At 46.9% G+C, this 15,766-nt stretch overlaps 1 protein-coding gene across 1 annotated transcript in view; it reads right to left on the bottom strand.

Moving 5' to 3' along the window:
• The window catches only part of LOC138491245 (disintegrin and metalloproteinase domain-containing protein 9-like), a 2,911,326-nt gene that overhangs the window by 2,726,010 nt on the left and 169,550 nt on the right, over positions 1-15,766 (bottom strand). The gene's annotated exons all lie outside the window — the stretch shown is intronic.

The following is a 15,766-nucleotide window of genomic DNA, read 5'->3' on the forward strand; positions in this document are numbered from 1 at the left end:
GCCAACCTCCACCCTATCCAAATTCATTGTAGGATTAAGACTGGAAGGTAGAGGTTCAGGGATGCCGACTTTGTCCTTAATAGGAAAGAATGGACAGTTTACACCTCGTGAACCATCCATGCTTAGCCTAGCCAGCTAACCAGATGGTCTTTCCGTTACACCTGTAGACCCAATTTTTCCTGCCATATCCTTAGCAGGCAGCAACGCAAAGGTCGACACTCCTTTAGGTGGTCCCTAAAGGCACTGGAGTCGATTGGAGAATGGTCCAGATCGATTAAAACCCCCTCCCTGCTCACCCCGTAACACAGGGGGAAAAGGAATAGAAAAAGGGGTAACAGGAAAACTATTCGCCTCTAAACCATAACTCATATCGGGGACACCCCTGCCCTCTGATAAATCCACACTCTTTACCAATGTATCAATAGTAGGGGTTGGGGAGTAGGTACACAATCCTGCCTACCAGAATCAATTGGTACAGTGTCAATTCGTACCTGAGCATTTGGCACAGGTTCTGAGTTAAGAATCACATGTTCCGGCACAGGAGACAGTCTAGTGCGAAAAGGGGTACAGTGAGCCGTTCTAAGAGATAGAATTCTATTCTTCCTAGCCCCCAATCTAGGTTTTATCAATTTACCTTTCAATACATTTGTGGATTTTTTTAAGAGCAGGGAACTGGCTTGAACTTTAAGTGGACCCCCCTCTCCTCCCATGTCCCCTTTTGCAACTTCACCCAAAAAAGATTGTTCATTAGTGAAGTCAATGATAGTGGCAGCAATACCAGTGATACTATGAACCGGATGAATAATTGGTGGGTTTATCCCACACAAGTCAACAGCTGATTCCTGGATGGTCGGCTGGTCATTCACACATAGATCATATGAAATTTCAATAACAGGCCTTGGATCATTATCCAATCCAAATTGACCATCAACTGCTGCTCTTTACGCACTGCCACCTCCTCCCTCAACCCAAAGTGGCCAAAATGAACCTCAGACCCAATCTCTTCAAGTTTATGGGTAACATCGGCCAAAGCAGCGTTGGTGGATGTCAGTTTAGCCCAAATGTTGTCGTATAGGGCAACAAAAGAACTTAACACCATATTTAAGGCCGATACAGTGGGGTGAGACAAGCAAATATGCTTGTCAACTTCCCTCAACGTATGGTGTAGTGCTGACGAATCATCTTGGCCTCCTGCGCCACCCCCTACCTGCGAGGGTGGCTGTAAGTCTTCTTGATCGTGTCTGCATTTGTCTTCATTTATAATATCAACCAGTGGAGTTGGAGAGTCAAAAGTGGGTGCCTCACATGGGTTGAGGGGCTGATGTTTAGAAAGTTCTAAGTTCAAAGCCTCCAATTCGACCTCCGCTTGATCAGCCAGTTCAATTATACTGATATCAGTCAAGTCTTTAAGCCCCCCAAAGTTAGGCTGTGAGGCCATCACTGAGCGGTCAAGCATTGCTGTAATCTTCAATGCTGGCAAAGATTTAATCTTAGTACTGGTCGTAGGTGGTTTAACAAAGTAACGATCCATAACCCTTTGCCCAGGGATTGGTTTCGAGGACAAGGTTAGTTTTGGTGTCCGAGGTATTGGTGAATTGGTGAATGTCCCCTGGCTCACCTTCTTCCGGGGATTCCCTTGGGGTGCATTGATTGCAGTAATAATGCTTTCCACCCCAGCATCCACCCCCTTCTCCCTATTACAGATGGTCATCACTGGTTCAATGGGGGTAGATGGATTCCCTGGTGTGAACCCCAATTTAGTACCCAGATTTAGGCCACCAGAGGCTCTTGCCTCACCATCTGCAACAAATGTAACCCCTGTTTCAGGGGGGAAGAGATATGTTCATCAAAGAGGATAGGCTACGCATGTTAGAAGTCCATGGTTTAGGACCACCAAACTGAGGTCCCCTTACTATGTTGGATTCTACCATGTGCTCCTGGGCAGGAGCTAACAGGCCGGCCCCACTCCGCTGGCCTGATCTCATAGGGATTATTGGTATTATCCGGCAGCCCGTCAATCCGGTAACACAGCGTAGGTAAATGAGTAGGTAGTAGAAGACAAGACTCTGGCCCACAGGGCAATTCCCTGGTCAAAGCGTGAGACCAATGGTCACGGCCCGCAGTCCCCGGGAGTGAGGTTGCACCTAGCGTAGGAAATGCTATGCTCGGCTAATCCAAATAGTTCCCAAAAATGCCAGTTTTAGGAGAAATCCCAGCACCTCAAGAGTCCTCAGCCCCAGGGTGCTTAAGAATATAAATAGAATCCAGTGAATGGGATTAGTACAGCTTTTATTGCAGTTTTTATGTAATAATGTGTTTCGCCCGCATATGTCGCTCCTTACCTTACTCTTATTAGTGACTGGGGATTTCAGGAGTAAGCAGCGATTATCAGAGCGTCTAAATCCAACAGAGCAACAAAGCAGCAAACAGGGTATGGGTATACATGAATGCTCTGCAGCCTGAGGAAAGCTGCGATGACCGACATCATCTTCGTAAAGACACATGGCACCGTGCTGAGCCCAAAAGGGAGCACAGAGAACTGAAAATGTTCCCCTACCAGGGAGAACCACAGGTATTTCCGATGCGGTTTCCATATCAGGATGTGCATGTATGCGTCCTGAAGGTCCATTACACTGAGCCAGTCACCCTTCCGAAGAGAGGACTTTATTTGGCAACACATAATCATCTTGAATTTCTCTTGGGGAACAGAAAGGTTGAACTGGGAAAGATCGAGGATAGTGTGCAGGCCAGACTGGTTGGGTTTGGGCACTGTGAACAGACGGGAGTAGAATCCCTCCCCTTGCTCCCCGAGGGGGACAGGCTCCACCGCTCTGAGGTCTAGAATTTTCTGTACCTCGGTTCTGAGGGAGGGCGACCCGATCTGCTGGAAGGGAGGATTGAAGGGTAGGTTAGGGGGAGGGGTAAGCAAAAGCCCGCCCGAGCGGTGGACAAAACTCACCGGTCTTCGGTGATGGTCTGCCACGCCTCCAGATGAGACGAGATTCGTCCTCTCACCGGATTCTCGTGCGACCAACCAGATTTATCATTTGGATGACTTGGAGGCTGATGGGTGAGAGAAAAACCGACCACCTTGGCGTTGTTGCTTTCGACGGGGCCAATCAACCGGAGCTTCAATATGGCGCGCACAGCGATCCTGAAACCACCTGGATCCAGAGAAGGACTGAGTCTGGGACCCTGACCTCTGTGTATAAGGGACCTTAGCTGGAGCTTTCACCAGGACCGATAAAGATTTGGCGGTTTGGGTACTCGCTTTCGTCTTTGTGAGTTCGTCGTCTGTAGAAGAATGGAACAATTCTATGCCATCAAAAGGAAGGTCCAGTATTTTATCTTGCACTTCCTTTGAAAACTTCATTGCATGCAGCCACGCCTGACGGGAGATGTCAACCCCGACTATAAGGCCTCGAGCAGAGGTATCTACGTGGTGTGCTGCAGCTTCCAGTAGATTCTGTGCCAACACTTTGGCGTCCGACAAACCAGCTTTAAAGTCGTTTAGCCTATCCGCAGGAATACACTCCTGGAAATTGGCTAACTCTTTCCACAGCCTCCGATTGGCTGCTGCCAGGATGAGCTCGGTGTTAGCCTGACAAAGTTGGAGCGGCAAATTGGCAAAGACTTTCTTGCCCAAGACGTCCAGGAGCTTATCATCTTTGGAAAGATTTTGGGACGCCTTCGTGGAAGATGCAGAGGCTGGCTTGGACTGGAGGGTGGCTGCTGCCACCACCTTTGAGGAAGGGAGTGGCCAAGCCGATAAGGCTATCTCCTCAGAGGCATGAAGCTTGTATCGAGTGTCAATCCTCTTGCTGAGGTGTAGCCCGGTATGGGGTTTATAGCAGACCTTACGGGCCTCATCCAAAACGTCCTTCTGGAGGAACAGGCTGGTGCGCTCCTGAGGTGACAGGGTAAATGCTCCGGAAAGCACCCCTCCTGTGGAGTGGGGGCCTCAGGTACTGGAATATCAAGGAGGGCCATCATATCCAAGACCCAGTCATGGAATGCTCTAACAGAGCGGGGCTGCTCATCGCTATCCTGATCGATTGAGGCTCATCCAACGAAGCAGGAACAGGAGGCTGGTCCACCACGCAAAGCGCCTCAGGTTTTAAGGTGTTGTCCCGCTCTGCCGGTGTCTTCTCTATAAGAGACAGCGGGGCAGAGGATGGAGTGGTGGAGGAGGTCCAACAGGAAGCAGTGGAGGAGGTGGCACCACCGGGACCTGCGTAGGAACAGCCGGGGCAGAAGGTGGAACCAGAGGTCCAGTGTACAATTCCCTGAAAATACGTTTGAAATACGCCTTTATGGGGTCAGAATGCATGAGCATCTGAAACTTCCCAAAAAACACATCCTCAGCCGAACGTTTTGGCGCTGGAACAGGCAGAGGCCGCTAATGAGGGGCATACCCCCATTGAACGCAAGGAGGATGGTTGCGAGGAAGGCCCACCACCGGCTGTATACACATAGATCAGTGGAGCGAAAGCAGGAGGGAACGAGACAGCGGTGTCCGAGCATGCCAGTCGAATGAAGGGCGGAATGGGTCTTTGTTGTCCACATAGCGTGGAAAACGCTGCTGAGCTCCAAAATAAATGGTCCCAGCAGCAGACATTGTGAACGTTGGTGTAGGGGAGGTATCCAAAATGGCCCCGTGGACCATGGAGGTTGGGCCGCCATATTGTCAACACCTGAGGAGAACTGCGTCACATGCGACGATGAGGCAATTGTCTCCTCAGGGAAATAGGGGACTTAAGTAACACTTAAGCCTTGACACAAGGATCCTCGGCCGAGCCGGTGCTGGCAGATCTCAGATGTTACTGGACATCTTAAAAACCTACCCAGAATTAGCCCCCAGTGGAGGAACCTCGGCAGAGCCAGAACTGGAAGGCCTGTGGTCCGTGACCGCCTTCTTTGCCCCCTCGGCAGAACCGGTACCACCACGACCCTGAGCGTGGGATGGCTGAGGAACGTACCTCACCGACCAGGGTATCAGGTAATAATATCCCCATATATATGGTCGCCGTAAATAATATCGCCGGGAAAATGTCGTGGCAATATTATTTGGGTGACCATATATATGGGGACAGGGGCAAAAAAAACAAAAAAAAAGTTTGCGGGTTGCCGGGGTGTGCCCCGCATGTTCCATGCAATAATGTCGCCACAAAAAACGGCAATTTTTCGGCGATATTTTTGCATGGCGAGATTTTTGTGGCGACATTATTACATGGAACCCCGACAAGACCTTCAAAGATGGTCTTTCGATTCTGTCGGTGCTGACTTTAGCCCCAAGAAGAGGAACCTCTGGTTTTAGCCCAGGACGAAGTGCTCCTTCAAGAGGGGCCTTGCGCCGTGACTCAAAGCTGAGAGTTCAGAGCGTACCCCGGTGTCTGTGTGGAAAGCTCTAGAAGTAGAGACCTCAGGGTGAACCCCGGTATCCAGAGCCCCAGAAGAACAGGGCTGAACTTTAGCACCCAAACGGTGAACCTTGGAACAGATTCCGGTTTTGGCAGCTCCCATCCGGGAACCCTCTGAAACCACTCCGGTGCGCCTTTTAGGCCCTTGAGGCACCCCAGGGTACCCCTTGTGACAGAGCTACACAAGACTCTCCCAGACCTGGAAGACAGGAGTCCCCTGGCCGGGCACCCTAAAACGTAAAGAACTTACAGGGCATTTCTTCTTTTCGTCCATGAAAAGCTGGAAATGAGGTGGAGGACCACTCTGAAACATTTCTTTCCACTGAAGAAGACGAAATTGGAGTGCCTGGATGGAGAGGGAATCGCAATAGAAGCACAAATCCCAGCGATACTCCGGGCCTAGAAACTCCAAGCAAAGAGAGTGGGGATCTGCCCTCACAAACGACATTCGCATGAAGAACAGGACATGAATCACGGATGCTCCGGCATAGACGGGGGACGAGATGACTGTGGAACCGGAGCAGAAAGGAAGGACAAAGGGAATAAAAATAAAAATTCCCGGTGATGCAAGTGTGTGCAGCCTGACCGCGTGGAGAAAAAGGACTGAAGGGAGCTCAGGAGGGCGGGATTACAGCCATGTGCGGTACCCTGCATAAAAATAAAAGAGGAACACAAATTTCAACATTTTTGATGCTTTTTACAAAAGTGCTCCGGTCCCGTCCCGAAGGACAGTATATCCCACAAGTATGGAGGAAAGGGGACAGGACGTAGGAGTGTAGTCTGCACAGGCAGAGTAATGCTATTTAATAAAAAACGGAGGCGCTCTATATACTAATCTGGCAGCGGAACAGCATGAATTGAAGTGAATCTTACTGTGTGCTATAACCATCCTATTTCTTATAATGATCAGATTGCTGCACAGCTATGCCCCCGCACAAAACAACACAAATCAGTCTTTGAAGGCCCATACCGATAGTCGATTTGATATGCAAATGAATATGGCACATTCCTTTATCTATCCTATAGGGAGGGAAAATAACTTATACCTGAAGCTGGTTCAAATGAGACCAAAATATTGCTGACCTCTTAAAAAGTCTACACTCTTTAAAGTGGATTTGTTGGAATACCAGGGGTTTCAGTTCATTTTTTAAACATCCTATGGCCAATGTTTGTATAAAGTCAAGTGATGTATTTATTTTAGAGGAAACCTGGGTGATTGAGGACTTCCATATAGATGGATACAATATATTATATAGACATGCAGTACATGGTACTTGTGGATGACCAACTGGTGGCCTAGCTATTGGTGCTCAGTCCTTTTTTCCCCTTCAGTCCTTTTGTGTGGAAATTAACTTCCCTTATGTTCTCACTGCAATCCTTAATGTACAATCACCTGATGTTAGAATATTGATAAGTAATATCTATTCTCCACCTGGACGGTATTGGGTAAATACGATATTACATACAGCAATTGGTCCGCATACTACCCAGGAGGTAATGTTATTGTTGTGGGAGACTTAAATGCACCTAGTTTGAACATATTTGGTCTATTTTAGAAAACTCCTTGAAGAGTCGCTACCTGGCCTCATGCATTGTGAGCCTGGGGATGATTCAAGATGGGCTAAAGTGTTTAGCGTGCATGACCTTGCTTGTCTTAATTGCAAATATAGCTGTACTAAGTCTTTGCTATATACTTGGACTATTGGGTCCAGTTCTTCATGTCTTGATTATGTATATTTAGACAGTATTCTTTGGGACCACTGTGGGGCACTTAGGGTCACATTTACTGCACTCATTGACCATGCTATTTCAGCCTGGACTTATAAGTTATCATTTGCTCTTGATATTAACTATCTAAAGGAAAACATCTCTGCGAACAGTCAGGGCAACCTTATTATTTGGATTAGCAGGAATATTACAAAGATTAGTAATGTTATCAATACTAATAGTGTCACTATTCATAAGTGGCTCACAATGTATCAATGGGACCTTGCTAGATTGATGTTGGTATTGAGTAAATTGCTTAATCTACAGCCTGGATGTTCATCTACAGCCTGGATGTCGGAATCCTAAAAAAAAGAATAGTAATTGTTTTGATACATTCATTCATCAAGCTAAGAAGACATTTTGTGAAAAATATACCCATATTAATAATGATCCCAAACCTACTTGGCCTGAGAAGAAAAGGTTGAAGGCACATGCCACCACAATATAAAAATTGGCCTAAAGTCCACAAATTCTCGATCACAAATGCCAATTGGATGCACTTATTTGAACCTCTTTAAAAAAAATGATGAAAAGAAGTTCTGAGTTAATCTCTATAAGTGAATTTGATTGGATTAGGGCTATTAGAGATCTGTATGTTGACCTGTATTTTGTTCCAGGTGATCAACATTTTATAGACAATTCATATATACCTTCCTCTAATTTTTTTATTTTTTTATTTTTAACGCCTGTTTTATTGATTTTTCACTTAAGCAAACGTGTTTTATCAAAATAAACAGTAGCAATAACAGTATCAACATTTCCCAGCAACTCCCTCTTCCCTCCCGCCTCGGGTGGTGAAATCATATAGTTCAGGTGGGGGAGTGAACCGTATTACATGATGTCTATAATTCTTATATTGTGTGGGCACCATTGAAGCAAATAATCGCTTTGCAGGTAGGATAGAATGTTGCCCCAGTCTTTCCAGATGGCTTCTGGGGTATCTTGTTACTTGTAAAAACATCCTTTCAAGAGATACAAATCTCCATACTTTCTGTAGCCAGTCATATATCGTGGGCAGGGTTTTTTGTTTCCAGTGTTGGGCAATCGTCAGCCATGCCGCTATAACCAGTCATCACACCCCTTTGTTGTATTTTCTAATAAGATCTTTGGCTTGGGTCCCACATTCCCGCCAAGCAAGTTTTGTTCTGCAGGTCGGTCGGCTTTTGATTCATTTTGCTTGTTTGGCTTTTCTCCTCCCCCCAGCACTGTAGGAGGATGGGACAGCTCCACCATATGTGTTTCCAGTCGCCGGTTGTAGGGCACCCTCGCCAGCATTTGTCGGTGGAGGATGGGTACATTGCGTGGAGACTCTCGGGGGTGTAGTGCCATTGTAGTATGACTTTCTACCACATTTATCTCATCTGGATGCAGCGGGTTAGTTTGGGGATCGTGCTCCATACCTATTGTCTCTGTGGTATTGGCTCGCCCAAAGTCTTCTCCCACCGCTTCATATATTTCCATTGTACATTTTCCCATTGATCGTTCAAGAATTTATGGAGTCTGCAGACAATTATTTTTGAGCCTGTGTCTGTTGTCATATACGTTTAAAACTGTGTTAATTGTCTCATAGCTGTTTCTTTGTTAGGGGAAGGTAAGCCAACGCTTCAATTGGGTATACTTGATTTGTCCTTAGGTGATAGTGTCACGTCTTGTTTACATTCTTGATATGTCATAATTTCCCACCCATTGTACATGTCTCTTGTCTTGGTGCATCCTGCTTGTATCCAGCTGGCATATGTGATCAGGTCCATTCCTGGGCAAGAGTCGGGTTCCCGAACATGGGGGTAAAGGGTGATGGGGTAGATGTTAGTGCCCCTCTCTTAACTGCTGTGCCCCAGGCCTCAACCCCTGCACCCATGAGTTCACTTATTTTGGTATTAGGGTGTCTATGTCATTTATTTAGCCATAGAAGGTTGGAGAGGGGGGAGCCTGCCACAGCCCTATCGTGTCTTGTCCAAACATGTTGAGGAGATTGTGCTACCCATTCTTTTATGACCCTCAGTTGTGCCACTTGGTAGTATTTTCTGAAGTGGGGAAGCGTAGTCCTTGCTCTTTCTGCCCGGTTAAGGTTGACGTTGCTATTCTCGGGGGTTTGTGTTTCCATATGACGGAGGACACCAATTTGTTCAGCACTGTGAGGAACGTTTTCGGGATTTTTACTGGGAGAGTCTGGGAGAAATAGAGTTATTTCTGCCGAATTGTCATTTTGAGGACTGTCATTCTTACCCACCAAGAAATATTGATGGGATTCCATTTCTCTAGGTCTGATTTTAGCTTATTCAGAAGATTCAGGTAATTTTATTGTAGAATTGCCCAATTGTTTGCGTAAATTTAATCCCTAAGTATGTAATAGCTTCTGGCACGTTGTTCAAGTGGGTGGTGCAGGACAGTTTAGTCTACTGTTGCTGGGTCTTCAATAAGTTTTAACATTTCTGATTTTTGCCTGTTTACCTTTAGGCCCGAAATGGATCCGAATTGGTCTCGCTTTACAGGAGGGCAGAGAGTGAGAGTGCCGGGGTCGTCAAGGCTATCAGCATGTCGTCTGCGAATGCCATGGTTTTGTGTTCTTCTCCCATCGTTATGCCCTTCACCCGGGCTGCTTCCCTAATCCGGATCAACAGGGGTTCTTAAAATATGGCATATAGGAGGGGTGATAAAGGGCATCCCGGTTTGGTGCCTCTGGTCAGGGGTACCTGTCTTGAGAGAGTGCCATTCAGGGATATTCTCATCGAGGGAGTGTTATAGTTGGCTTTGACCATTTGCATGTATTTCGGTCCGAATATCATATTTTCCATTGTCTGAAATAATTGTGACCATTCTACTCTATCGAAAGCTTTCTCCGCATCCAGGGACACGAGGATATCTGGAGTGCTAGTGTGTTCTGCTTTCTCGATGAGGTGGCACACCCTGTTTGTATTGTCTGCCGTCTGTCGCGTGGTTATGAATCCCGATTGGTCCGACCCAATACGTGTCGGGAGAAGCCATGTGAGTTTTCCGCTCAATTTTATTTTTAAAACATGTGTTTATTGGTTTTACATAGTTAACTTCAACTTATACAAACAACCAGTAAATTCTTCCCCCAATGTTTTGCCCCACCTAATCATGTATGACCATTTGATTTCCTCGTCTTGTGTGTTTATGAATGAATACAGCGTCGACACCCATTTTTTCGCCCCCGAGTTAGGGATGACATAACTTTCAAATGGAGTAAGGCTCCTTGTTGCCGCTTTTGTAATGATCAGGGTTTTCAGCCAGTGTTTAAGTTGTTCATATCTGTATCTATCTTGTCGGGAACATGGTGCTGCTAAGAAGCATGAGTCAAGTGGTCTGATTTCATTGTCTATAAACATTTCCCCAATTTTCGTTATTCCCGCCTCTTCCCATTTTTCATATGCCCCTTGTTCCATTCCTGGTGGGAATTGGGGATTTCGACAGATGGGTGTGAAGGGGCCTAGCGCCGTGGACATTATGCCTTTCCGTGTTTGGGAGTCCCATGCCATCAGTGTGGTTTTCATAATTTCACTTATCCCTAGATTAGTGTGTCTATGCTGTTTCTGCTTCCATAGTAGTTCCACCAGAGGTGACCTTGCCACCGCCCTGTCTTGTTTTGCCCATATCCGCTGAGGGTCTTCCCCCATCCATTCCCTCAGGACCTTTAGTTGCGCAGCTTGGTAATACTTCTGAAAGTGTGGGAGCGCCATCCCCCTCCCTGATTGGTGCTGTGAGGGTGGTCCTAGCTAGTCTCGGGGCCTTTTCTCTCCATATAAATGCGGAAATTGCCTTGTATAGTGTTTTGAAAAAGGTGCGGGGGACACCCACCGGGAGAGCCTGAAAGTAGTATAGTATTTTAGGGAGAATGGTCATCTTGACTGATTGTATCCTGCCCCACCAGGAGATAAAAAGTGGGTTCCATCTTTCAAGATCTCTACGTACGTCTGCTAGAAGTTGTGGATAATTTTCCCCATATAGGTGCTCTATCTTTTGGGTTATTCTAATTCCCAGGTATTTAATGCCTTTCCCGCTTATTTTTAGATCCAGTAGCTTAGCTGCCCTTTCTATCTGCCCCGTATCTCCCGCCAGGATCAGGATTTCTAACTTTTTCCTATTAATTTTTAGTCCTGATATGTTGCCAAATTCTTCTAGTTCCTTCACCACTGCCTGTAGAGTTGCCTCCGGATCTTCCAAGGCTATCAGCATGTCATCTGCATATGCTATTACTTTATGCTGTGTTCCCGCCATTTCAAATCCTTTAATATGAGTAGACTCCCTTATTTTTATTAAAAGAGGTTCCAAAAACATAGCGTACAAAAGTGGGGATAGCGGGCAGCCCTGTTTCGTACCCCTAGATATTGGTATCCTCTCCGTAACCTCTCCATTGACTGCCACCCTGCTAGATGGGGAGTTGTAGTTCACGCTCACCCTGGCTATATATTGTTCCCCAAATCCCATGTAGGTTAGAACTCTAAAAAGCATTGACCATTCTACCCGGTCAAACGCCTTCTCGGTATCTACTGAGAGTAATAGCGCTGGGGTGTGTGTTATGCCAATTTTTTCCACTAAGTGGATTAGTCTCCTTAGATTATCATGGGTTTGTCGTCCCGGGATGAAGCCTGATTGATCTAAATTAATTAGTTTTGGGAGAAGCGGGGATAGTCTTGCTGCTAGAATCTTTGTATACATTTTTGCGTCCAAATTGATCAGGGATATCGGCCTATATGCCTCGGGGAGTGTTGGATCTTTCCCAGCTTTATGAAAGACTAGCACCTTCGCCTCATTCATTGTGGGAGTCACATTTGCGTTACCTTTAAATTAATTTAGGAGCCTAGTGAGGGTTGGTGATATCTGGTTTACATATTTTTTATAGAAAGGGGCCGAAAAGCCATCTGGGCCAGGTGCTTTGTTTACCAGGAGATCTGCTATCACTTTTTTAACTTCCTCTTCCATGATTGGCTTCTCTAGGGCTTGTCTATCCTCCTCTGAGATTCGCGGTATGGGGAGGGCTTTCAGTTATGTGTCTTGTGCTTCTGTATCTGGGAGATCTGTGGAATAGAGTTTTTGATAGTATTCTCTAAATGCCTCTCCTGTATCCTGCGTTTGAGTCTATAATTCCCCTTTGGCGTTTCTTATGGCCTTAATCGTTATTTCTTTCTGCTTTGTGCGGAGTTGTCTCGCTAGGAGTCTGTCTGCTTTATTAGCTTTTATGTAATATCTCTGTCTCAGGTACAGTAAGTTATTTTCTGCTCCTTTTGAGCGCAGCTGCTCCAATTGGCCCTGTGTATGCTTCAGTGCCTTCTTATTAGCCTTAGTGGGGTGGGTCAGGATTTTCTCGTGCAGCTCCGCTATAGACTTTTACAGCTCCTTTTCCCACTGATATCTTTGTTTTTCCTTCGTAATTTTCAGGGCTATGATCTTCCCTCTCAGGACAGCTTTGAACGCATCCCAGGTTATGCCCACGGCGACCTCCCCGGTGTCATTTTGTGCAAAATATTCTTCTATCATTTCTTTTATGGCTTCACCTGTTATCGGATCTTGGATTACATCTAGGGGTAATCTCCACCTCCACAGACCATTTGTTTTTCCCGGTAGGTTTAGGTCCAGCCATAACGGAACATGGTCCGCGAGTGTTATCGCTCCCAGTTCTATCCCTTGTATCTTTCCCAACAGACCCACCGAAGCCCAGAAGTAGTCAATCCTTGACATAGAATTGTGAACATGCGAGAAGTATGTAAACCCCTTTCGTTCCCCCTTCAATTCCCTCCATACATCATTTAGGGCCATGTGGTCCATCTGCTGTTTGAGACGTTTTGATGGTGCTCCCTGACCCTGGGCGTAGCGTGCGCTTCTGTCTAATACAGTATTCCATGCCATGTTGAGGTCACCGCCTATGATTACCTCCCCCTTCGCAAAGCCTTCTATTTTCCCCAGTACATCTCTAAGGAAGGAGTCCTGCCCTTGGTTTGGAGCATAAATCGATGCCAGGGTAATGCGATATCCACTTATGTCCACTATCGCTAGCGCATATATCATCTCCATTCTTTATCCGCAAGAGTATCTAACAGGTTAGCCTCACACCCTTCCCTTATCGCTATCAGTACCCCCACTTTTTTCTCTGTTGTGGTTGCATGTGCCCAGATTTTATACCCCCTAATACGAGTTTTCTGCTTGTCCCTCGTCCTGATATGGGTTTCCTGGAGCAATATAATATCTATCTTCTCCCTTTTAAGTTGCCCCTCCAGCTTCACCCTTTTCGTTGGATGGTTTATACCCCTCACATTATAGCTTAGTATACGAATCTTCCCCATTTTCTACATGTTCATACACATTTTTCGGGTCCCCGTATTTGCCCAGTATAGATTATTCCGGCCCCATTCCCTCCCTCCCCTCCCCATGAACCGTTCCCTCAAACAAGAAACATTAAACCAAACAACTCACCCCCGAGTTGGGCGAGGGTTCCTAATGCCGCTAGGGCGTTGCACCCATCGCTCCCTGCCCATCTTACCCTCGGGGGTCGAATTTGTAGGGAATCCTAAACCCCACATTTCCATCCTCTCTTACCCGATTCCAAGCCCGTGGGTCCATCCCGGACCGCCATCTCTAAGTATTAAGTGGCCCCTCTTATTTCTCCGCTCGCCCCCTTATTGAGCCTAGAGTTAGTATTTCATTTAATTCTGGCAATCTGTGTTCTTTTCATCCCCTTTTCGTCTGTTATTTCCTACGTTTCTCCCTTCCTGGGTTTGTTCTTCTCTGTTTTACCGTTTCCCAGCCTCTCGGCTTTCTCGATTGCTCTCCCCTTAATTTGGCTTCCTCCAAGTCCACCTCCTCTTCCTGTAGACCCATCATGCTAAGGCCTTCTTCCCATGTGGTAGATCTTCTCTGTTTCCCTTCCCAGGTGAATATCAGCCCGAAGGGGAAGGTCCATTTGTAGCGGATTTGTTTTGCTACTAACGACTTGACTAGAGGGGCCATAGCTCTCCTTTTCTGTAGTGTCACCAGTGCTAGGTCCTGATAGAGCTGTATATCCTGTCCATTCATTCTGATATGCTCCATATCTCTTGCCCTCCTCAAAATTTGCTCTTTCTGTGGCTATGACGAGAGAGCCGCCAGGACATCCCTTGGTCTTTCTCCCGGTGCTCCTGACCTTTTCGGCCCTACCCTGTGGACTCTGTCTATCCCAATTTCCTCTGTCTCCTGAGCACCTAGGATATCTCTGAAGACTTCTTCACTGCGAGCTTCAAGTTTTTATCTAAGACGGCCTCCGCCATGTTTTTGATTCATATGTTGGACCGTCTAGATCGGTTTTCTAGGTCTCCGCACTGGATTTCTAGGTTGTGGGTGAGTCTCACTAGGTGTTCCTGAGTTTCACTGGTCTGTAGTGCACCTTCCTCGATCTGTTGGATTGATCTCTCCATTATATTCGCTCTCTCCTCGAGTTTGGCCATGTCTGTTTTCATGTCCTGCACCACCTGCTTCATGTCGTTCTTCATCGTGGTGAATTGTTCCTGCACCATGGACATGAATTTTTCTTGCAGATCCTTAAACCATGTCTGCATATCTTCTCTCATGGGTGGCTGTTGGTGGTGGGCGGGCGAATCACCCTACCTTTGGGAGTCCTCGTGTGATTTATTTCTGTTTTGTGTCGTCCCTTCGGTCGACCACATTTGTAGGATATTTGCGTCTTGCTTAGAGGGTTGTGGCGTTTGCATTGCAATGCTTTTCCCCTTGGCTCTTGACATATTATAATGTCTTTCTGGGACGTTCCTGGATTTTTAGGCTCCCCATACTATCCTGGGATTACCTATTTGACAATCGCTTATTTGCACCTTCTGGGCTACGTTCTCCTTCCTATCCTCAATTGGAGCAGGGGTGGTAATTTCTAGCCTTTCGGGAGTTGCCTTGTCTCCCCTTGCGGTTTGTGGCAACTTTAGTTGGGGTGTTCCCGGTCGTTTCTTTCTGTAGAATGTTTCGCTTAACCACCAGTGACGTGCTCCCCCAGTCTCCTTTTCTGTTCACTTTTGTCCCTGGTTCGGGGTCCTCTGTGATTGCTATTGTCACAAGCGTTGGGGGGGGGCGTATTCCCTCAGCTTTGGAGACTTTCTCGACTAGCTGAGTTAATGTAGTGGGTTGGCCAATATTGCAATGTATTGTGACGGGGGGGTTGGAAGGAAGCCCCCTCTCTGTCTCCTTCACTCGAGTGTCCCGTTCCACTCCTCTCCCAGTGGTGGATCTTCCCCCCTTAGGCTTTATGTGTGTGTCTGGCCAGTTTTGGTGAGCTTTGCCATGATTCTTTGGACTCAGACCCCTTGCTTATTTAACTTTCTATGTCTGTCTCTTTTTTTTTAAACGTTTTTCAGTCCATATCAGGATCTCCCCCCCACCCCCCGGGTGTCCCCGCAGCTTTAGGGTGCGCAGGGTCTCGCCTGGAGGTTCGCTTCGCCCCCTCCCGTTCTCCTTCTTCCTCCTTCTACCAGAGTCCTACTCGCGCGGACTCACCTCTTCCGTGCGGGGGCTGTGGAGCAGTGGAAGTCGCCGGGCGGCCCCCACCCAGGAATCTGAGCGGTCCGCCCCACGTGTCAATGTCC

The sequence above is a fragment of the Ambystoma mexicanum genome, chromosome 10, assembly GCF_040938575.1.
Source record: "Ambystoma mexicanum isolate Mex_15411 chromosome 10, UKY_AmexF1_1, whole genome shotgun sequence".
Classification (NCBI taxonomy): domain Eukaryota; kingdom Metazoa; phylum Chordata; class Amphibia; order Caudata; family Ambystomatidae; genus Ambystoma; species Ambystoma mexicanum.